Here is a 21,854-nt window from a genome sequence, read left to right as displayed (position 1 = left end):
GGCGGCGGAGGGCGCCCCTGCCCCGCTCAAGAAGCCGAGCCTCTCTGCGCTTTCCCCCCGCCGCCGCCTCCCGCCCCAGGCCCCGCGCCGGGCCGGGCCTGTTGAGCTCGCCGGCCGGGTCCCGTGGGCTCCCAGGGACGGGGGTGATGGGCGGGGCGGGGCGGGGGGCTGTCTCTCTATACACACACACACACACTCACACTCACTCACACTCACACAAGATGCGCCTCCACGGCTGGACTCGCCAAGGTGGAGCCCTCCCAGCCCCCCTCGTCTCCTCGCCCGGCCTCCTTCACCTACCCGCTGCCCACCCCCAGCGCGTCGCCGCCGCTGACGCTGACTGCGCACGCGCGCGCCCTTTGACCCCAGCCAGGGGCCGCCCTCCCCCACAACCCCTTTCAGCTGTGCCCCCCCTCGCCCTGTGGGTGGGCTGCCGCCTATTCCCCCGGGCCAGGGCTGGGGCACAGCGCAAGGGGGAGGGGAGCCAGTGTATGGGGCGTCTCTCTCTGGGGATGTGTCCCATGGGTGGGGTGGGGTGGCGTGGTTTGTGGGGCGCTGAAGAAATCAGTCCCCTCCATCTCCTACCTCTGGAAAACGCCCAAGCCCCTGGAGAACCGCCGGCACCGCTTCGTGGGGGCCGGGACCCTCCTCTGTGTCCTCCTGTGGCCCGGTCCAAGGGGCCTGGGCCTGGCCGGGGCTGCATTGGACCCCGACCACCCTGGCGTGTGGACTCGCTAAAAATCGGCCATTTGATATTGGATTCCAGCTTCATTGAGGTCATTTCACTAATGAGTGCACCGGAAAGAGTTTCCTAATCCATCTGTGAGGGTGGCAACTGAAAGAGAATTTGAAAGCTGACAGAATAGGCGAGGGAAGGCATAGGAGATTTCCACACCCAGCAAGGAAGCCTTTCCCGAAATGGAAGAAAGAAACGAGCAAACAGAGACACCGGTAGCCCGCCCGGAAAAGAGTCTGCCCCCGAGAGAAAGCACCCTGACCAGGTTCACCCGTGGGTGGGTGGCGAGCTAGCGGCGTTCAGAAGAGCGAGGCCCGCAGTCTGTGCGGAAGACACCTGCACTCGGGTGTGTGTGGCGGCCCGATTCACAAGCAGCTCTAGATGTTAAACCAAGGAGAAGCCAGGGAGTTCCCAAGGCCCCAGGTGTCCTCAGCCCACGACTGGCTGCTGTGGGAATGCGAAGCCCGGCTCCTTGTCTCAGAGCGGGGTTCCCAGGAGGATCAGGCTGAAGCTGGGACTTGGCCTCAAAGTGTCCCCTCGCATGGCCACCCCCTTCCCCTTCCTGCTCCTCTACTCCTGGTGCCCCTCCATCCAGGGGCCAGACCTTAAAGAGTCACCGCAAGAGAATCCTGGTCCCAAAGGAGCCTTCTGGGGGACCGGTGCTGAGAGAGGTTGTGGGCATGGCCCGCTGGGGCTCTGCCCGACCCAGGGCTGAGAGATGCCACCTCCCAGCTCTGGGTCCCTGCAGGAAGTGTTGGCAAGCACAGGGCCAGTCCCCCAAAGGCCCAGGTACAGGGAGCCCAGGCCAAGCAGCCTGTGGAAGAAGCCACTTGCCGTGCCACCCCGGGAACAGGACTGCAGGCCCCGGCCCTTCCCACCTCCTCCTCCTCCTCCTCCTCCCCCCCCCGCGCCCCCCCCCGGACATGGCACAGGGCTCAGAGACACCTCAGACTCTTGCTACCCAAGGTGCAAAGGGCATCAGTTGCTCCTCCAAACCCCCCCCCCCCGCCCAGCAGACCACGTTGTCCAGCCAGCCCCCGGGCCTCCCTGGGGTGCCCAGCACAAAAGTGCAGACACCCACCGGACCCTCAGTCTCAGCTTTCGGATGTTTTTGCCACTCTAAGGACCCGCAGGCCCGCTGGGCCTTCGGGCAGGACAGAGAGCCCCGGGATCCGACGTGGAGAGCTGCGTGTACGTACGTCCCCATCAGGAGGCGGTCCCCACCTCCGCGGCTCTCCCCTCGCGGGGAGCGGCAGCCCCAGCCGGCAGCCGCAGGGCATCAGGGAAGACACCAGGCTGGGCCCCCCGCGGCACAGCGGGGGCACGTCCCCCGCACTCGACTTAGGGAAGGCTGCTGGAGACTGCTGCGGCCACCCTGCTGCCGGGTTTCTGGAGGGCTTCCTGGAAGCAGCCTCCACACCAAGCCCTTGGAAGGCCCAGGCGACGGAGGAGCCGGTCAGGCAGGGGCCGAGGACGGTGAGAGGCCGGGCGGGAAGGAGCATGTCAGGCAGGGGCAGAGGACGGTGACAGGCCGGGCGGGGAGGAGCCGGTCAGGCGGGGGCCCAGGACAGTGACGGGCCTGGCCGGGGAGGAGTGCGTCAGGCAGGGGCAGAGGAGACGGGCTGGGTAAGGGGTAGAGTGACAGTTAGGGCACAATTCACAATCGCAAAGACGTGGAAGCGACCCGAGTGCCCATCCATCCAGGAGTGCATTAATAAAATGTGGCGCGTTGACACCACGGAGTGCCATTCGGCTGTGAGGAGCAGCGGTGAGAGGGCGCCTCTCGTGTTCTCCTGGCCAGAGCTGGAACCCGTTCCAGTAAGCCAGGTATCCCAAGAATGGACACACGAGCACCACGTGAGCGCGCTCACCAGCAAATTGGTATGAACGGATGGACACCTAAGTGGACGGAGAGGAATCACCTTCATCGGGTGGGTGTCGGGCGGGTGGGGGGAGGCGATGGGCATCCACATCCATTAGGAATGGGGTGGGTGCGCACCGACTGGGGGATGGGCGCACTTGAAGCTCTGACCCCAGGGGGGAGGCTTGGAGAGGGCAACTGTACCCGACCTTAACACTGGTACCCCCACAATACGCTGGAACAACATGAGAGGTATATGAATGAGAACACAGGGGGGAGGGGTGCACGGGCAACACATGTCACCTGAATACTTGTACTCCCATCATCTGCTTGAAAAGAGAGAGAAAAGAAAATGCAATCATAGAGGTAAGAGACACTTTTTAAAAATCATGAATCCGAAGAGAAAAGTAAAAGGAGGCCTGTGGAGCAGGTCTGGGTGTGACTCCGGATCCCCCAACATCAGGTGCCACCACCAAAGATTCCTGCGTGGAGCCCATAGAACCCCCAAAAGCAACGGGACGAGTTCTGGTCACATACTCCCTCAAAATGACATCCTGGCCTTCTTCTGGAACTCCCTCCCCTCTCAGACTCTCAAGGTTTTCTCCAGCGTGTCGGTTCCCACAGAGCAGACCTTTGGTCTGAGACCTGACAGTCCAGATGCCACGCATGCTGCCGCGTGGCGGCGGTGTCGCGGCTTGGGACAAGAGGAGGCCCCACGGTGCGGGCTGGGGCGCCAGGCAGCGCGGCGGGCGCTGAGGGTTGGGGTCACCCCCACCCCGGGCCGCCGCCGCGCTCCCAGAAAGGGGACAGAACAAGAGGCAAAAAAAAAAAAAAAAAAGAAGCAGCCTGTGGCCCCCGGTATTCCCAGGCGGTCTCCCATCCAAGTACTGACCGGGCCCGACCCTGCTTAGCTTCCGAGACCAGACGAGATCGGGGGCGTTCAGGGTGGTGTGGCCCTAGACGGCGGCGGAGGGCGCCCCTGCCCCGCTCAAGAAGCCGAGCCTCTCTGCGCTTTCCCGCCGCCGCCGCCGCCGCCGCCGCCGCCGCCTCCCGCCCCAGGCCCCGCGCCGGGCCGGGCCTGTTGAGTTCGCCGGCCGGGTCCCGTGGGCTCCCAGGGACGGGGGTGATGGGCGGGGCGGGGCGGGGGGCTGTCTCTCTATACACACACACACACACTCACACTCACTCACACTCACACAAGATGCGCCTCCACGGCTGGACTCGCCAAGGTGGAGCCCTCCCAGCCCCCCTCGTCTCCTCGCCCGGCCTCCTTCACCTACCCGCTGCCCACCCCCAGCGCGTCGCCGCCGCTGACGCTGACTGCGCACGCGCGCGCCCTTTGACCCCAGCCAGGGGCCGCCCTCCCCCACAACCCCTTTCAGCTGTGCCCCCCCTCGCCCTGTGGGTGGGCTGCCGCCTATTCCCCCGGGCCAGGGCTGGGGCACAGCGCAAGGGGGAGGGGAGCCAGTGTATGGGGCGTCTCTCTCTGGGGATGTGTCCCATGGGTGGGGTGGGGTGGCGTGGTTTGTGGGGCGCTGAAGAAATCAGTCCCCTCCATCTCCTACCTCTGGAAAACGCCCAAGCCCGTGGAGAACCGCCGGCACCGCTTCGTGGGGGCCGGGACCCTCCTCTGTGTCCTCCTGTGGCCCGGTCCAAGGGGCCTGGGCCTGGCCGGGGCTGCATTGGACCCCGACCACCCTGGCGTGTGGACTCGCTAAAAATCGGCCATTAGATATTGGATTCCAGCTTCATTGAGGTCATTTCACTAATGAGTGCACCGGAAAGAGTTTCCTAATCCATCTGTGAGGGTGGCAACTGAAAGAGAATTTGAAAGCTGACAGAATAGGCGAGGGAAGGCATAGGAGATTTCCACACCCAGCAAGGAAGCCTTTCCCGAAATGGAAGAAAGAAACGAGCAAACAGAGACACCGGTAGCCCGCCCGGAAAAGAGTCTGCCCCCGAGAGAAAGCACCCTGACCAGGTTCACCCGTGGGTGGGTGGCGAGCTAGCGGCGTTCAGAAGAGCGAGGCCCGCAGTCTGTGCGGAAGACACCTGCACTCGGGTGTGTGTGGCGGCCCGATTCACAAGCAGCTCTAGATGTTAAACCAAGGAGAAGCCAGGGAGTTCCCAAGGCCCCAGGTGTCCTCAGCCCACGACTGGCTGCTGTGGGAATGCGAAGCCCGGCTCCTTGTCTCAGAGCGGGGTTCCCAGGAGGATCAGGCTGAAGCTGGGACTTGGCCTCAAAGTGTCCCCTCGCATGGCCACCCCCTTCCCCTTCCTGCTCCTCTACTCCTGGTGCCCCTCCATCCAGGGGCCAGACCTTAAAGAGTCACCGCAAGAGAATCCTGGTCCCAAAGGAGCCTTCTGGGGGACCGGTGCTGAGAGAGGTTGTGGGCATGGCCCGCTGGGGCTCTGCCCGACCCAGGGCTGAGAGATGCCACCTCCCAGCTCTGGGTCCCTGCAGGAAGTGTTGGCAAGCACAGGGCCAGTCCCCCAAAGGCCCAGGTGCAGGGAGCCCAGGCCAAGCAGCCTGTGGAAGAAGCCACTTGCCGTGCCACCCCGGGAACAGGACTGCAGGCCCCGGCCCTTCCCACCTCCTCCTCCTCCTCCTCCTCCCCCCCCCGCGCCCCGCCCCCGGACATGGCACAGGGCTCAGAGACACCTCAGACTCTTGCTACCCAAGGTGCGAAGGGCATCAGTTGCTCCTCCAACCCCCCCCGCCCAGCAGACCACGTTGTCCAGCCAGCCCCCGGGCCTCCCTAGGGTGCCCAGCACAAAAGTGCAGACACCCACCGGACCCTCAGTCTCAGCTTTCGGATGTTTTTGCCACTCTAAGGACCCGCAGGCCCGCTGGGCCTTCGGGCAGGACAGAGAGCCCCGGGATCCGACGTGGAGAGCTGCGTGTACGTACGTCCCCATCAGGAGGCGGTCCCCACCTCCGCGGCTCTCCCCTCGCGGGGAGCGGCAGCCCCAGCCGGCAGCCGCAGGGCATCAGGGAAGACACCAGGCTGGGCCCCCCGCGGCACAGCGGGGGCACGTCCCCCGCACTCGACTTAGGGAAGGCTGCTGGAGACTGCTGCGGCCACCCTGCTGCCGGGTTTCTGGAGGGCTTCCTGGAAGCAGCCTCCACACCAAGCCCTTGGAAGGCCCAGGCGACAGAGGAGCCGGTCAGGCAGGGGCCGAGGACGGTGAGAGGCCGGGCGGGAAGGAGCATGTCAGGCAGGGGCAGAGGACGGTGACAGGCCGGGCGGGGAGGAGCCGGTCAGGCGGGGGCCCAGGACAGTGACGGGCCTGGCCGGGGAGGAGTGCGTCAGGCAGGGGCAGAGGAGACGGGCTGGGTAAGGGGTAGAGTGACAGTTAGGGCACAATTCACAATCGCAAAGACGTGGAAGCGACCCGAGTGCCCATCCATCCAGGAGTGCATTAATAAAATGTGGCGCGTGGACACCACGGAGTGCCATTCGGCTGTGAGGAGCAGCGGTGAGAGGGCGCCTCTCGTGTTCTCCTGGCCAGAGCTGGAACCCGTTCCAGTAAGCCAGGTATCCCAAGAATGGACACACGAGCACCACGTGAGCGCGCTCACCAGCAAATTGGTACGAACGGATGGACACCTAAGTGGACGGAGAGGAATCACCTTCATCGGGTGGGTGTCGGGCGGGTGGGGGGAGGCGATGGGCATCTACATCCATTAGGAATGGGGTGGGTGCGCACCGACTGGGGGATGGGCGCACTTGAAGCTCTGACCCCAGGGGGGAGGCTTGGAGAGGGCAACTGTACCCGACCTTAACACTGGTACCCCCACAATACGCTGGAACAACATGAGAGGTATATGAATGAGAACACAGGGGGGAGGGGTGCACGGGCAACACATGTCACCTGAATACTTGTACTCCCATCATCTGCTTGAAAAGAGAGAGAAAAGAAAATGCAATCATAGAGGTAAGAGACACTTTTTAAAAATCATGAATCCGAAGAGAAAAGTAAAAGGAGGCCTGTGGAGCAGGTCTGGGTGTGACTCCGGATCCCCCAACATCAGGTGCCACCACCAAAGATTCCTGCGTGGAGCCCATAGAACCCCCAAAAGCAACGGGACGAGTTCTGGTCACATACTCCCTCAAAATGACATCCTGGCCTTCTTCTGGAACTCCCTCCCCTCTCAGACTCTCAAGGTTTTCTCCAGCGTGTCTGTTCCCACAGAGCAGACCTTTGGTCTGAGACCTGACAGTGCAGATGCCACGCATGCTGCCGCGTGGCGGCGGTGTCGCGGCTTGGGACAAGAGGAGGCCCCACGGTGCGGGCTGAGGCGCCAGGCAGCGCGGCGGGCGCTGAGGGTTGGGGTCACCCCCACCCCGGGCCGCCGCCGCGCTCCCAGAAAGGGGACAGAACAAGAGGCAAAAAAAAAAAAAAAAAAAAAGAAGCAGCCTGTGGCCCCCGGTATTCCCAGGCAGTCTCCCATCCAAGTACTGACCGGGCCCGACCCTGCTTAGCTTCCGAGACCAGACGAGATCGGGGGCGTTCAGGGTGGTGTGGCCCTAGACGGCGGCGGAGGGCGCCCCTGCCCCGCTCAAGAAGCCGAGCCTCTCTGCGCTTTCCCGCCGCCGCCGCCGCCGCCTCCCGCCCCAGGCCCCGCGCCAGGCCGGGCCTGTTGAGTTCGCCGGCCGGGTCCCGTGGGCTCCCAGGGACGGGGGTGATGGGCGGGGCGGGGCGGGGGGCTGTCTCTCTATACACACACACACACACTCACACTCACTCACACTCACACAAGATGCGCCTCCACGGCTGGACTCGCCAAGGTGGAGCCCTCCCAGCCCCCCTCGTCTCCTCGCCCGGCCTCCTTCACCTACCCGCTGCCCACCCCCAGCGCGTCGCCGCCGCTGACGCTGACTGCGCACGCGCGCGCCCTTTGACCCCAGCCAGGGGCCGCCCTCCCCCACAACCCCTTTCAGCTGTGCCCCCCCTCGCCCTGTGGGTGGGCTGCCGCCTATTCCCCCGGGCCAGGGCTGGGGCACAGCGCAAGGGGGAGGGGAGCCAGTGTATGGGGCGTCTCTCTCTGGGGATGTGTCCCATGGGTGGGGTGGGGTGGCGTGGTTTGTGGGGCGCTGAAGAAATCAGTCCCCTCCATCTCCTACCTCTGGAAAACGCCCAAGCCCGTGGAGAACCGCCGGCACCGCTTCGTGGGGGCCGGGACCCTCCTCTGTGTCCTCCTGTGGCCCGGTCCAAGGGGCCTGGGCCTGGCCGGGGCTGCATTGGACCCCGACCACCCTGGCGTGTGGACTCGCTAAAAATCGGCCATTAGATATTGGATTCCAGCTTCATTGAGGTCATTTCACTAATGAGTGCACCGGAAAGAGTTTCCTAATCCATCTGTGAGGGTGGCAACTGAAAGAGAATTTGAAAGCTGACAGAATAGGCGAGGGAAGGCATAGGAGATTTCCACACCCAGCAAGGAAGCCTTTCCCGAAATGGAAGAAAGAAACGAGCAAACAGAGACACCGGTAGCCCGCCCGGAAAAGAGTCTGCCCCCGAGAGAAAGCACCCTGACCAGGTTCACCCGTGGGTGGGTGGCGAGCTAGCGGCGTTCAGAAGAGCGAGGCCCGCAGTCTGTGCGGAAGACACCTGCACTCGGGTGTGTGTGGCGGCCCGATTCACAAGCAGCTCTAGATGTTAAACCAAGGAGAAGCCAGGGAGTTCCCAAGGCCCCAGGTGTCCTCAGCCCACGACTGGCTGCTGTGGGAATGCGAAGCCCGGCTCCTTGTCTCAGAGCGGGGTTCCCAGGAGGATCAGGCTGAAGCTGGGACTTGGCCTCAAAGTGTCCCCTCGCATGGCCACCCCCTTCCCCTTCCTGCTCCTCTACTCCTGGTGCCCCTCCATCCAGGGGCCAGACCTTAAAGAGTCACCGCAAGAGAATCCTGGTCCCAAAGGAGCCTTCTGGGGGACCGGTGCTGAGAGAGGTTGTGGGCATGGCCCGCTGGGGCTCTGCCCGACCCAGGGCTGAGAGATGCCACCTCCCAGCTCTGGGTCCCTGCAGGAAGTGTTGGCAAGCACAGGGCCAGTCCCCCAAAGGCCCAGGTGCAGGGAGCCCAGGCCAAGCAGCCTGTGGAAGAAGCCACTTGCCGTGCCACCCCGGGAACAGGACTGCAGGCCCCGGCCCTTCCCACCTCCTCCTCCTCCTCCTCCTCCCCCCCCCGCGCCCCGCCCCCGGACATGGCACAGGGCTCAGAGACACCTCAGACTCTTGCTACCCAAGGTGCGAAGGGCATCAGTTGCTCCTCCAACCCCCCCCGCCCAGCAGACCACGTTGTCCAGCCAGCCCCCGGGCCTCCCTGGGGTGCCCAGCACAAAAGTGCAGACACCCACCGGACCCTCAGTCTCAGCTTTCGGATGTTTTTGCCACTCTAAGGACCCGCAGGCCCGCTGGGCCTTCGGGCAGGACAGAGAGCCCCGGGATCCGACGTGGAGAGCTGCGTGTACGTACGTCCCCATCAGGAGGCGGTCCCCACTTCCGCGGCTCTCCCCTCGCGGGGAGCGGCAGCCCCAGCCGGCAGCCGCAGGGCATCAGGGAAGACACCAGGCTGGGCCCCCCGCGGCACAGCGGGGGCACGTCCCCCGCACTCGACTTAGGGAAGGCTGCTGGAGACTGCTGCGGCCACCCTGCTGCCGGGTTTCTGGAGGGCTTCCTGGAAGCAGCCTCCACACCAAGCCCTTGGAAGGCCCAGGCGACGGAGGAGCCGGTCAGGCAGGGGCCGAGGACGGTGAGAGGCCGGGCGGGAAGGAGCATGTCAGGCAGGGGCAGAGGACGGTGACAGGCCGGGCGGGGAGGAGCCGGTCAGGCGGGGGCCCAGGACAGTGACGGGCCTGGCCGGGGAGGAGTGCGTCAGGCAGGGGCAGAGGAGATGGGCTGGGTAAGGGGTAGGGTGACAGTTAGGGCACAATTCACAATCGCAAAGACGTGGAAGCGACCCGAGTGCCCATCCATCCAGGAGTGCATTAATAAAATGTGGCGCGTGGACACCACGGAGTGCCATTCGGCTGTGAGGAGCAGCGGTGAGAGGGCGCCTCTCGTGTTCTCCTGGCCAGAGCTGGAACCCGTTCCAGTAAGCCAGGTATCCCAAGAATGGACACACGAGCACCACGTGAGCGCGCTCACCAGCAAATTGGTACGAACGGATGGACACCTAAGTGGACGGAGAGGAATCACCTTCATCGGGTGGGTGTCGGGCGGGTGGGGGGAGGCGATGGGCATCCACATCCATTAGGAATGGGGTGGGTGCGCACCGACTGGGGGATGGGCGCACTTGAAGCTCTGACCCCAGGGGGGAGGCTTGGAGAGGGCAACTGTACCCGACCTTAACACTGGTACCCCCACAATACGCTGGAACAACATGAGAGGTATATGAATGAGAACACAGGGGGGAGGGGTGCACGGGCAACACATGTCACCTGAATACTTGTACTCCCATCATCTGCTTGAAAAGAGAGAGAAAAGAAAATGCAATCATAGAGGTAAGAGACACTTTTTAAAAATCATGAATCCGAAGAGAAAAGTAAAAGGAGGCCTGTGGAGCAGGTCTGGGTGTGACTCCGGATCCCCCAACATCAGGTGCCACCACCAAAGATTCCTGCGTGGAGCCCATAGAACCCCCAAAAGCAACGGGACGAGTTCTGGTCACATACTCCCTCAAAATGACATCCTGGCCTTCTTCTGGAACTCCCTCCCCTCTCAGACTCTCAAGGTTTTCTCCAGCGTGTCTGTTCCCACAGAGCAGACCTTTGGTCTGAGACCTGACAGTCCAGATGCCACGCATGCTGCCGCGTGGCGGCGGTGTCGCGGCTTGGGACAAGAGGAGGCCCCACGGTGCGGGCTGAGGCGCCAGGCACCGCGGCGGGCGCTGAGGGTTGGGGTCACCCCCACCCCGGGCCGCCGCCGCGCTCCCAGAAAGGGGACAGAACAAGAGGCAAAAAAAAAAAAAAAAAAAAAGAAGCAGCCTGTGGCCCCCGGTATTCCCAGGCGGTCTCCCATCCAAGTACTGACCGGGCCCGACCCTGCTTAGCTTCCGAGACCAGACGAGATCGGGGGGCGTTCAGGGTGGTGTGGCCCTAGACGGCGGCGGAGGGCGCCCCTGCCCCGCTCAAGAAGCCGAGCCTCTCTGCGCTTTCCCCCCGCCGCCGCCTCCCGCCCCAGGCCCCGCGCCGGGCCGGGCCTGTTGAGCTCGCCGGCCGGGTCCCGTGGGCTCCCAGGGACGGGGGTGATGGGCGGGGCGGGGCGGGGGGCTGTCTCTCTATACACACACACACACACTCACACTCACTCACACTCACACAAGATGCGCCTCCACGGCTGGACTCGCCAAGGTGGAGCCCTCCCAGCCCCCCTCGTCTCCTCGCCCGGCCTCCTTCACCTACCCGCTGCCCACCCCCAGCGCGTCGCCGCCGCTGACGCTGACTGCGCACGCGCGCGCCCTTTGACCCCAGCCAGGGGCCGCCCTCCCCCACAACCCCTTTCAGCTGTGCCCCCCCTCGCCCTGTGGGTGGGCTGCCGCCTATTCCCCCGGGCCAGGGCTGGGGCACAGCGCAAGGGGGAGGGGAGCCAGTGTATGGGGCGTCTCTCTCTGGGGATGTGTCCCATGGGTGGGGTGGGGTGGCGTGGTTTGTGGGGCGCTGAAGAAATCAGTCCCCTCCATCTCCTACCTCTGGAAAACGCCCAAGCCCCTGGAGAACCGCCGGCACCGCTTCGTGGGGGCCGGGACCCTCCTCTGTGTCCTCCTGTGGCCCGGTCCAAGGGGCCTGGGCCTGGCCGGGGCTGCATTGGACCCCGACCACCCTGGCGTGTGGACTCGCTAAAAATCGGCCATTTGATATTGGATTCCAGCTTCATTGAGGTCATTTCACTAATGAGTGCACCGGAAAGAGTTTCCTAATCCATCTGTGAGGGTGGCAACTGAAAGAGAATTTGAAAGCTGACAGAATAGGCGAGGGAAGGCATAGGAGATTTCCACACCCAGCAAGGAAGCCTTTCCCGAAATGGAAGAAAGAAACGAGCAAACAGAGACACCGGTAGCCCGCCCGGAAAAGAGTCTGCCCCCGAGAGAAAGCACCCTGACCAGGTTCACCCGTGGGTGGGTGGCGAGCTAGCGGCGTTCAGAAGAGCGAGGCCCGCAGTCTGTGCGGAAGACACCTGCACTCGGGTGTGTGTGGCGGCCCGATTCACAAGCAGCTCTAGATGTTAAACCAAGGAGAAGCCAGGGAGTTCCCAAGGCCCCAGGTGTCCTCAGCCCACGACTGGCTGCTGTGGGAATGCGAAGCCCGGCTCCTTGTCTCAGAGCGGGGTTCCCAGGAGGATCAGGCTGAAGCTGGGACTTGGCCTCAAAGTGTCCCCTCGCATGGCCACCCCCTTCCCCTTCCTGCTCCTCTACTCCTGGTGCCCCTCCATCCAGGGGCCAGACCTTAAAGAGTCACCGCAAGAGAATCCTGGTCCCAAAGGAGCCTTCTGGGGGACCGGTGCTGAGAGAGGTTGTGGGCATGGCCCGCTGGGGCTCTGCCCGACCCAGGGCTGAGAGATGCCACCTCCCAGCTCTGGGTCCCTGCAGGAAGTGTTGGCAAGCACAGGGCCAGTCCCCCAAAGGCCCAGGTACAGGGAGCCCAGGCCAAGCAGCCTGTGGAAGAAGCCACTTGCCGTGCCACCCCGGGAACAGGACTGCAGGCCCCGGCCCTTCCCACCTCCTCCTCCTCCTCCTCCTCCCCCCCCCGCGCCCCCCCCCGGACATGGCACAGGGCTCAGAGACACCTCAGACTCTTGCTACCCAAGGTGCAAAGGGCATCAGTTGCTCCTCCAAACCCCCCCCCCCCGCCCAGCAGACCACGTTGTCCAGCCAGCCCCCGGGCCTCCCTGGGGTGCCCAGCACAAAAGTGCAGACACCCACCGGACCCTCAGTCTCAGCTTTCGGATGTTTTTGCCACTCTAAGGACCCGCAGGCCCGCTGGGCCTTCGGGCAGGACAGAGAGCCCCGGGATCCGACGTGGAGAGCTGCGTGTACGTACGTCCCCATCAGGAGGCGGTCCCCACCTCCGCGGCTCTCCCCTCGCGGGGAGCGGCAGCCCCAGCCGGCAGCCGCAGGGCATCAGGGAAGACACCAGGCTGGGCCCCCCGCGGCACAGCGGGGGCACGTCCCCCGCACTCGACTTAGGGAAGGCTGCTGGAGACTGCTGCGGCCACCCTGCTGCCGGGTTTCTGGAGGGCTTCCTGGAAGCAGCCTCCACACCAAGCCCTTGGAAGGCCCAGGCGACGGAGGAGCCGGTCAGGCAGGGGCCGAGGACGGTGAGAGGCCGGGCGGGAAGGAGCATGTCAGGCAGGGGCAGAGGACGGTGACAGGCCGGGCGGGGAGGAGCCGGTCAGGCGGGGGCCCAGGACAGTGACGGGCCTGGCCGGGGAGGAGTGCGTCAGGCAGGGGCAGAGGAGACGGGCTGGGTAAGGGGTAGAGTGACAGTTAGGGCACAATTCACAATCGCAAAGACGTGGAAGCGACCCGAGTGCCCATCCATCCAGGAGTGCATTAATAAAATGTGGCGCGTTGACACCACGGAGTGCCATTCGGCTGTGAGGAGCAGCGGTGAGAGGGCGCCTCTCGTGTTCTCCTGGCCAGAGCTGGAACCCGTTCCAGTAAGCCAGGTATCCCAAGAATGGACACACGAGCACCACGTGAGCGCGCTCACCAGCAAATTGGTATGAACGGATGGACACCTAAGTGGACGGAGAGGAATCACCTTCATCGGGTGGGTGTCGGGCGGGTGGGGGGAGGCGATGGGCATCCACATCCATTAGGAATGGGGTGGGTGCGCACCGACTGGGGGATGGGCGCACTTGAAGCTCTGACCCCAGGGGGGAGGCTTGGAGAGGGCAACTGTACCCGACCTTAACACTGGTACCCCCACAATACGCTGGAACAACATGAGAGGTATATGAATGAGAACACAGGGGGGAGGGGTGCACGGGCAACACATGTCACCTGAATACTTGTACTCCCATCATCTGCTTGAAAAGAGAGAGAAAAGAAAATGCAATCATAGAGGTAAGAGACACTTTTTAAAAATCATGAATCCGAAGAGAAAAGTAAAAGGAGGCCTGTGGAGCAGGTCTGGGTGTGACTCCGGATCCCCCAACATCAGGTGCCACCACCAAAGATTCCTGCGTGGAGCCCATAGAACCCCCAAAAGCAACGGGACGAGTTCTGGTCACATACTCCCTCAAAATGACATCCTGGCCTTCTTCTGGAACTCCCTCCCCTCTCAGACTCTCAAGGTTTTCTCCAGCGTGTCGGTTCCCACAGAGCAGACCTTTGGTCTGAGACCTGACAGTCCAGATGCCACGCATGCTGCCGCGTGGCGGCGGTGTCGCGGCTTGGGACAAGAGGAGGCCCCACGGTGCGGGCTGGGGCGCCAGGCAGCGCGGCGGGCGCTGAGGGTTGGGGTCACCCCCACCCCGGGCCGCCGCCGCGCTCCCAGAAAGGGGACAGAACAAGAGGCAAAAAAAAAAAAAAAAAAGAAGCAGCCTGTGGCCCCCGGTATTCCCAGGCGGTCTCCCATCCAAGTACTGACCGGGCCCGACCCTGCTTAGCTTCCGAGACCAGACGAGATCGGGGGCGTTCAGGGTGGTGTGGCCCTAGACGGCGGCGGAGGGCGCCCCTGCCCCGCTCAAGAAGCCGAGCCTCTCTGCGCTTTCCCGCCGCCGCCGCCGCCGCCGCCGCCGCCGCCTCCCGCCCCAGGCCCCGCGCCGGGCCGGGCCTGTTGAGTTCGCCGGCCGGGTCCCGTGGGCTCCCAGGGACGGGGGTGATGGGCGGGGCGGGGCGGGGGGCTGTCTCTCTATACACACACACACACACTCACACTCACTCACACTCACACAAGATGCGCCTCCACGGCTGGACTCGCCAAGGTGGAGCCCTCCCAGCCCCCCTCGTCTCCTCGCCCGGCCTCCTTCACCTACCCGCTGCCCACCCCCAGCGCGTCGCCGCCGCTGACGCTGACTGCGCACGCGCGCGCCCTTTGACCCCAGCCAGGGGCCGCCCTCCCCCACAACCCCTTTCAGCTGTGCCCCCCCTCGCCCTGTGGGTGGGCTGCCGCCTATTCCCCCGGGCCAGGGCTGGGGCACAGCGCAAGGGGGAGGGGAGCCAGTGTATGGGGCGTCTCTCTCTGGGGATGTGTCCCATGGGTGGGGTGGGGTGGCGTGGTTTGTGGGGCGCTGAAGAAATCAGTCCCCTCCATCTCCTACCTCTGGAAAACGCCCAAGCCCGTGGAGAACCGCCGGCACCGCTTCGTGGGGGCCGGGACCCTCCTCTGTGTCCTCCTGTGGCCCGGTCCAAGGGGCCTGGGCCTGGCCGGGGCTGCATTGGACCCCGACCACCCTGGCGTGTGGACTCGCTAAAAATCGGCCATTAGATATTGGATTCCAGCTTCATTGAGGTCATTTCACTAATGAGTGCACCGGAAAGAGTTTCCTAATCCATCTGTGAGGGTGGCAACTGAAAGAGAATTTGAAAGCTGACAGAATAGGCGAGGGAAGGCATAGGAGATTTCCACACCCAGCAAGGAAGCCTTTCCCGAAATGGAAGAAAGAAACGAGCAAACAGAGACACCGGTAGCCCGCCCGGAAAAGAGTCTGCCCCCGAGAGAAAGCACCCTGACCAGGTTCACCCGTGGGTGGGTGGCGAGCTAGCGGCGTTCAGAAGAGCGAGGCCCGCAGTCTGTGCGGAAGACACCTGCACTCGGGTGTGTGTGGCGGCCCGATTCACAAGCAGCTCTAGATGTTAAACCAAGGAGAAGCCAGGGAGTTCCCAAGGCCCCAGGTGTCCTCAGCCCACGACTGGCTGCTGTGGGAATGCGAAGCCCGGCTCCTTGTCTCAGAGCGGGGTTCCCAGGAGGATCAGGCTGAAGCTGGGACTTGGCCTCAAAGTGTCCCCTCGCATGGCCACCCCCTTCCCCTTCCTGCTCCTCTACTCCTGGTGCCCCTCCATCCAGGGGCCAGACCTTAAAGAGTCACCGCAAGAGAATCCTGGTCCCAAAGGAGCCTTCTGGGGGACCGGTGCTGAGAGAGGTTGTGGGCATGGCCCGCTGGGGCTCTGCCCGACCCAGGGCTGAGAGATGCCACCTCCCAGCTCTGGGTCCCTGCAGGAAGTGTTGGCAAGCACAGGGCCAGTCCCCCAAAGGCCCAGGTGCAGGGAGCCCAGGCCAAGCAGCCTGTGGAAGAAGCCACTTGCCGTGCCACCCCGGGAACAGGACTGCAGGCCCCGGCCCTTCCCACCTCCTCCTCCTCCTCCTCCTCCCCCCCCCGCGCCCCCCCCCGGACATGGCACAGGGCTCAGAGACACCTCAGACTCTTGCTACCCAAGGTGCGAAGGGCATCAGTTGCTCCTCCAACCCCCCCCCGCCCAGCAGACCACGTTGTCCAGCCAGCCCCCGGGCCTCCCTGGGGTGCCCAGCACAAAAGTGCAGACACCCACCGGACCCTCAGTCTCAGCTTTCAGATGTTTTTGCCACTCTAAGGACCCGCAGGCCCGCTGGGCCTTCGGGCAGGACAGAGAGCCCCGGGATCCGACGTGGAGAGCTGCGTGTACGTACGTCCCCATCAGGAGGCGGTCCCCACCTCCGCGGCTCTCCCCTCGCGGGGAGCGGCAGCCCCAGCCGGCAGCCGCAGGGCATCAGGGAAGACACCAGGCTGGGCCCCCCGCGGCACAGCGGGGGCACGTCCCCCGCACTCGACTTAGGGAAGGCTGCTGGAGACTGCTGCGGCCACCCTGCTGCCGGGTTTCTGGAGGGCTTCCTGGAAGCAGCCTCCACACCAAGCCCTTGGAAGGCCCAGGCGACGGAGGAGCCGGTCAGGCAGGGGCCGAGGACGGTGAGAGGCCGGGCGGGAAGGAGCATGTCAGGCAGGGGCAGAGGACGGTGACAGGCCGGGCGGGGAGGAGCCGGTCAGGCGGGGGCCCAGGACAGTGACGGGCCTGGCCGGGGAGGAGTGCGTCAGGCAGGGGCAGAGGAGACGGGCTGGGTAAGGGGTAGAGTGACAGTTAGGGCACAATTCACAATCGCAAAGACGTGGAAGCGACCCGAGTGCCCATCCATCCAGGAGTGCATTAATAAAATGTGGCGCGTGGACACCACGGAGTGCCATTCGGCTGTGAGGAGCAGCGGTGAGAGGGCGCCTCTCGTGTTCTCCTGGCCAGAGCTGGAACCCGTTCCAGTAAGCCAGGTATCCCAAGAATGGACACACGAGCACCACGTGAGCGCGCTCACCAGCAAATTGGTACGAACGGATGGACACCTAAGTGGACGGAGAGGAATCACCTTCATCGGGTGGGTGTCGGGCGGGTGGGGGGAGGCGATGGGCATCTACATCCATTAGGAATGGGGTGGGTGCGCACCGACTGGGGGATGGGCGCACTTGAAGCTCTGACCCCAGGGGGGAGGCTTGGAGAGGGCAACTGTACCCGACCTTAACACTGGTACCCCCACAATACGCTGGAACAACATGAGAGGTATATGAATGAGAACACAGGGGGGAGGGGTGCACGGGCAACACATGTCACCTGAATACTTGTACTCCCATCATCTGCTTGAAAAGAGAGAGAAAAGAAAATGCAATCATAGAGGTAAGAGACACTTTTTAAAAATCATGAATCCGAAGAGAAAAGTAAAAGGAGGCCTGTGGAGCAGGTCTGGGTGTGACTCCGGATCCCCCAACATCAGGTGCCACCACCAAAGATTCCTGCGTGGAGCCCATAGAACCCCCAAAAGCAACGGGACGAGTTCTGGTCACATACTCCCTCAAAATGACATCCTGGCCTTCTTCTGGAACTCCCTCCCCTCTCAGACTCTCAAGGTTTTCTCCAGCGTGTCTGTTCCCACAGAGCAGACCTTTGGTCTGAGACCTGACAGTGCAGATGCCACGCATGCTGCCGCGTGGCGGCGGTGTCGCGGCTTGGGACAAGAGGAGGCCCCACGGTGCGGGCTGAGGCGCCAGGCAGCGCGGCGGGCGCTGAGGGTTGGGGTCACCCCCACCCCGGGCCGCCGCCGCGCTCCCAGAAAGGGGACAGAACAAGAGGCAAAAAAAAAAAAAAAAAAAAAGAAGCAGCCTGTGGCCCCCGGTATTCCCAGGCAGTCTCCCATCCAAGTACTGACCGGGCCCGACCCTGCTTAGCTTCCGAGACCAGACGAGATCGGGGGCGTTCAGGGTGGTGTGGCCCTAGACGGCGGCGGAGGGCGCCCCTGCCCCGCTCAAGAAGCCGAGCCTCTCTGCGCTTTCCCGCCGCCGCCGCCGCCGCCTCCCGCCCCAGGCCCCGCGCCAGGCCGGGCCTGTTGAGTTCGCCGGCCGGGTCCCGTGGGCTCCCAGGGACGGGGGTGATGGGCGGGGCGGGGCGGGGGGCTGTCTCTCTATACACACACACACACACTCACACTCACTCACACTCACACAAGATGCGCCTCCACGGCTGGACTCGCCAAGGTGGAGCCCTCCCAGCCCCCCTCGTCTCCTCGCCCGGCCTCCTTCACCTACCCGCTGCCCACCCCCAGCGCGTCGCCGCCGCTGACGCTGACTGCGCACGCGCGCGCCCTTTGACCCCAGCCAGGGGCCGCCCTCCCCCACAACCCCTTTCAGCTGTGCCCCCCCTCGCCCTGTGGGTGGGCTGCCGCCTATTCCCCCGGGCCAGGGCTGGGGCACAGCGCAAGGGGGAGGGGAGCCAGTGTATGGGGCGTCTCTCTCTGGGGATGTGTCCCATGGGTGGGGTGGGGTGGCGTGGTTTGTGGGGCGCTGAAGAAATCAGTCCCCTCCATCTCCTACCTCTGGAAAACGCCCAAGCCCGTGGAGAACCGCCGGCACCGCTTCGTGGGGGCCGGGACCCTCCTCTGTGTCCTCCTGTGGCCCGGTCCAAGGGGCCTGGGCCTGGCCGGGGCTGCATTGGACCCCGACCACCCTGGCGTGTGGACTCGCTAAAAATCGGCCATTAGATATTGGATTCCAGCTTCATTGAGGTCATTTCACTAATGAGTGCACCGGAAAGAGTTTCCTAATCCATCTGTGAGGGTGGCAACTGAAAGAGAATTTGAAAGCTGACAGAATAGGCGAGGGAAGGCATAGGAGATTTCCACACCCAGCAAGGAAGCCTTTCCCGAAATGGAAGAAAGAAACGAGCAAACAGAGACACCGGTAGCCCGCCCGGAAAAGAGTCTGCCCCCGAGAGAAAGCACCCTGACCAGGTTCACCCGTGGGTGGGTGGCGAGCTAGCGGCGTTCAGAAGAGCGAGGCCCGCAGTCTGTGCGGAAGACACCTGCACTCGGGTGTGTGTGGCGGCCCGATTCACAAGCAGCTCTAGATGTTAAACCAAGGAGAAGCCAGGGAGTTCCCAAGGCCCCAGGTGTCCTCAGCCCACGACTGGCTGCTGTGGGAATGCGAAGCCCGGCTCCTTGTCTCAGAGCGGGGTTCCCAGGAGGATCAGGCTGAAGCTGGGACTTGGCCTCAAAGTGTCCCCTCGCATGGCCACCCCCTTCCCCTTCCTGCTCCTCTACTCCTGGTGCCCCTCCATCCAGGGGCCAGACCTTAAAGAGTCACCGCAAGAGAATCCTGGTCCCAAAGGAGCCTTCTGGGGGACCGGTGCTGAGAGAGGTTGTGGGCATGGCCCGCTGGGGCTCTGCCCGACCCAGGGCTGAGAGATGCCACCTCCCAGCTCTGGGTCCCTGCAGGAAGTGTTGGCAAGCACAGGGCCAGTCCCCCAAAGGCCCAGGTGCAGGGAGCCCAGGCCAAGCAGCCTGTGGAAGAAGCCACTTGCCGTGCCACCCCGGGAACAGGACTGCAGGCCCCGGCCCTTCCCACCTCCTCCTCCTCCTCCTCCTCCCCCCCCCGCGCCCCGCCCCCGGACATGGCACAGGGCTCAGAGACACCTCAGACTCTTGCTACCCAAGGTGCGAAGGGCATCAGTTGCTCCTCCAACCCCCCCCGCCCAGCAGACCACGTTGTCCAGCCAGCCCCCGGGCCTCCCTGGGGTGCCCAGCACAAAAGTGCAGACACCCACCGGACCCTCAGTCTCAGCTTTCGGATGTTTTTGCCACTCTAAGGACCCGCAGGCCCGCTGGGCCTTCGGGCAGGACAGAGAGCCCCGGGATCCGACGTGGAGAGCTGCGTGTACGTACGTCCCCATCAGGAGGCGGTCCCCACCTCCGCGGCTCTCCCCTCGCGGGGAGCGGCAGCCCCAGCCGGCAGCCGCAGGGCATCAGGGAAGACACCAGGCTGGGCCCCCCGCGGCACAGCGGGGGCACGTCCCCCGCACTCGACTTAGGGAAGGCTGCTGGAGACTGCTGCGGCCACCCTGCTGCCGGGTTTCTGGAGGGCTTCCTGGAAGCAGCCTCCACACCAAGCCCTTGGAAGGCCCAGGCGACGGAGGAGCCGGTCAGGCAGGGGCCGAGGACGGTGAGAGGCCGGGCGGGAAGGAGCATGTCAGGCAGGGGCAGAGGACGGTGACAGGCCGGGCGGGGAGGAGCCGGTCAGGCGGGGGCCCAGGACAGTGACGGGCCTGGCCGGGGAGGAGTGCGTCAGGCAGGGGCAGAGGAGACGGGCTGGGTAAGGGGTAGGGTGACAGTTAGGGCACAATTCACAATCGCAAAGACGTGGAAGCGACCCGAGTGCCCATCCATCCAGGAGTGCATTAATAAAATGTGGCGCGTGGACACCACGGAGTGCCATTCGGCTGTGAGGAGCAGCGGTGAGAGGGCGCCTCTCGTGTTCTCCTGGCCAGAGCTGGAACCCGTTCCAGTAAGCCAGGTATCCCAAGAATGGACACACGAGCACCACGTGAGCGCGCTCACCAGCAAATTGGTACGAACGGATGGACACCTAAGTGGACGGAGAGGAATCACCTTCATCGGGTGGGTGTCGGGCGGGTGGGGGGAGGCGATGGGCATCCACATCCATTAGGAATGGGGTGGGTGCGCACCGACTGGGGGATGGGCGCACTTGAAGCTCTGACCCCAGGGGGGAGGCTTGGAGAGGGCAACTGTACCCGACCTTAACACTGGTACCCCCACAATACGCTGGAACAACATGAGAGGTATATGAATGAGAACACAGGGGGGAGGGGTGCACGGGCAACACATGTCACCTGAATACTTGTACTCCCATCATCTGCTTGAAAAGAGAGAGAAAAGAAAATGCAATCATAGAGGTAAGAGACACTTTTTAAAAATCATGAATCCGAAGAGAAAAGTAAAAGGAGGCCTGTGGAGCAGGTCTGGGTGTGACTCCGGATCCCCCAACATCAGGTGCCACCACCAAAGATTCCTGCGTGGAGCCCATAGAACCCCCAAAAGCAACGGGACGAGTTCTGGTCACATACTCCCTCAAAATGACATCCTGGCCTTCTTCTGGAACTCCCTCCCCTCTCAGACTCTCAAGGTTTTCTCCAGCGTGTCGGTTCCCACAGAGCAGACCTTTGGTCTGAGACCTGACAGTCCAGATGCCACGCATGCTGCCGCGTGGCGGCGGTGTCGCGGCTTGGGACAAGAGGAGGCCCCACGGTGCGGGCTGGGGCGCCAGGCAGCGCGGCGGGCGCTGAGGGTTGGGGTCACCCCCACCCCGGGCCGCCGCCGCGCTCCCAGAAAGGGGACAGAACAAGAGGCAAAAAAAAAAAAAAAAAAGAAGCAGCCTGTGGCCCCCGGTATTCCCAGGCGGTCTCCCATCCAAGTACTGACCGGGCCCGACCCTGCTTAGCTTCCGAGACCAGACGAGATCGGGGGCGTTCAGGGTGGTGTGGCCCTAGACGGCGGCGGAGGGCGCCCCTGCCCCGCTCAAGAAGCCGAGCCTCTCTGCGCTTTCCCGCCGCCGCCGCCGCCGCCGCCGCCGCCGCCTCCCGCCCCAGGCCCCGCGCCGGGCCGGGCCTGTTGAGTTCGCCGGCCGGGTCCCGTGGGCTCCCAGGGACGGGGGTGATGGGCGGGGCGGGGCGGGGGGCTGTCTCTCTATACACACACACACACACTCACACTCACTCACACTCACACAAGATGCGCCTCCACGGCTGGACTCGCCAAGGTGGAGCCCTCCCAGCCCCCCTCGTCTCCTCGCCCGGCCTCCTTCACCTACCCGCTGCCCACCCCCAGCGCGTCGCCGCCGCTGACGCTGACTGCGCACGCGCGCGCCCTTTGACCCCAGCCAGGGGCCGCCCTCCCCCACAACCCCTTTCAGCTGTGCCCCCCCTCGCCCTGTGGGTGGGCTGCCGCCTA

The 21,854-nt window shown here is 64.1% G+C and overlaps 6 pseudogenes; all 6 read right to left on the bottom strand.

Annotated features, from left to right (window-relative positions):
• Nucleotides 1–3,440: 3,440 nt before the first annotated feature.
• LOC142875881 (uncharacterized) lies at nucleotides 3,441–3,559 on the bottom strand (annotated as a pseudogene).
• Nucleotides 3,560–7,016: 3,457 nt separating this feature from the next.
• Nucleotides 7,017–7,135, bottom strand: LOC142876188 (uncharacterized; annotated as a pseudogene).
• Nucleotides 7,136–10,580: 3,445 nt separating this feature from the next.
• On the bottom strand, nucleotides 10,581–10,700 carry LOC142876249 (uncharacterized; annotated as a pseudogene).
• A 3,440-nt stretch (nucleotides 10,701–14,140) lies between these two features.
• On the bottom strand, nucleotides 14,141–14,259 carry LOC142875880 (uncharacterized; annotated as a pseudogene).
• Nucleotides 14,260–17,716: 3,457 nt separating this feature from the next.
• LOC142876187 (uncharacterized) lies at nucleotides 17,717–17,835 on the bottom strand (annotated as a pseudogene).
• A 3,442-nt stretch (nucleotides 17,836–21,277) lies between these two features.
• On the bottom strand, nucleotides 21,278–21,396 carry LOC142875878 (uncharacterized; annotated as a pseudogene).
• Nucleotides 21,397–21,854: the final 458 nt, after the last annotated feature.

The sequence above is a fragment of the Microcebus murinus genome, chromosome 14 (assembly GCF_040939455.1).
Source record: "Microcebus murinus isolate Inina chromosome 14, M.murinus_Inina_mat1.0, whole genome shotgun sequence".
NCBI lineage: Eukaryota > Metazoa > Chordata > Mammalia > Primates > Cheirogaleidae > Microcebus > Microcebus murinus.
The sequence above is the reverse complement of the archived record's forward strand: the minus strand, read 5'-3'. Positions and strand labels throughout refer to the sequence as shown.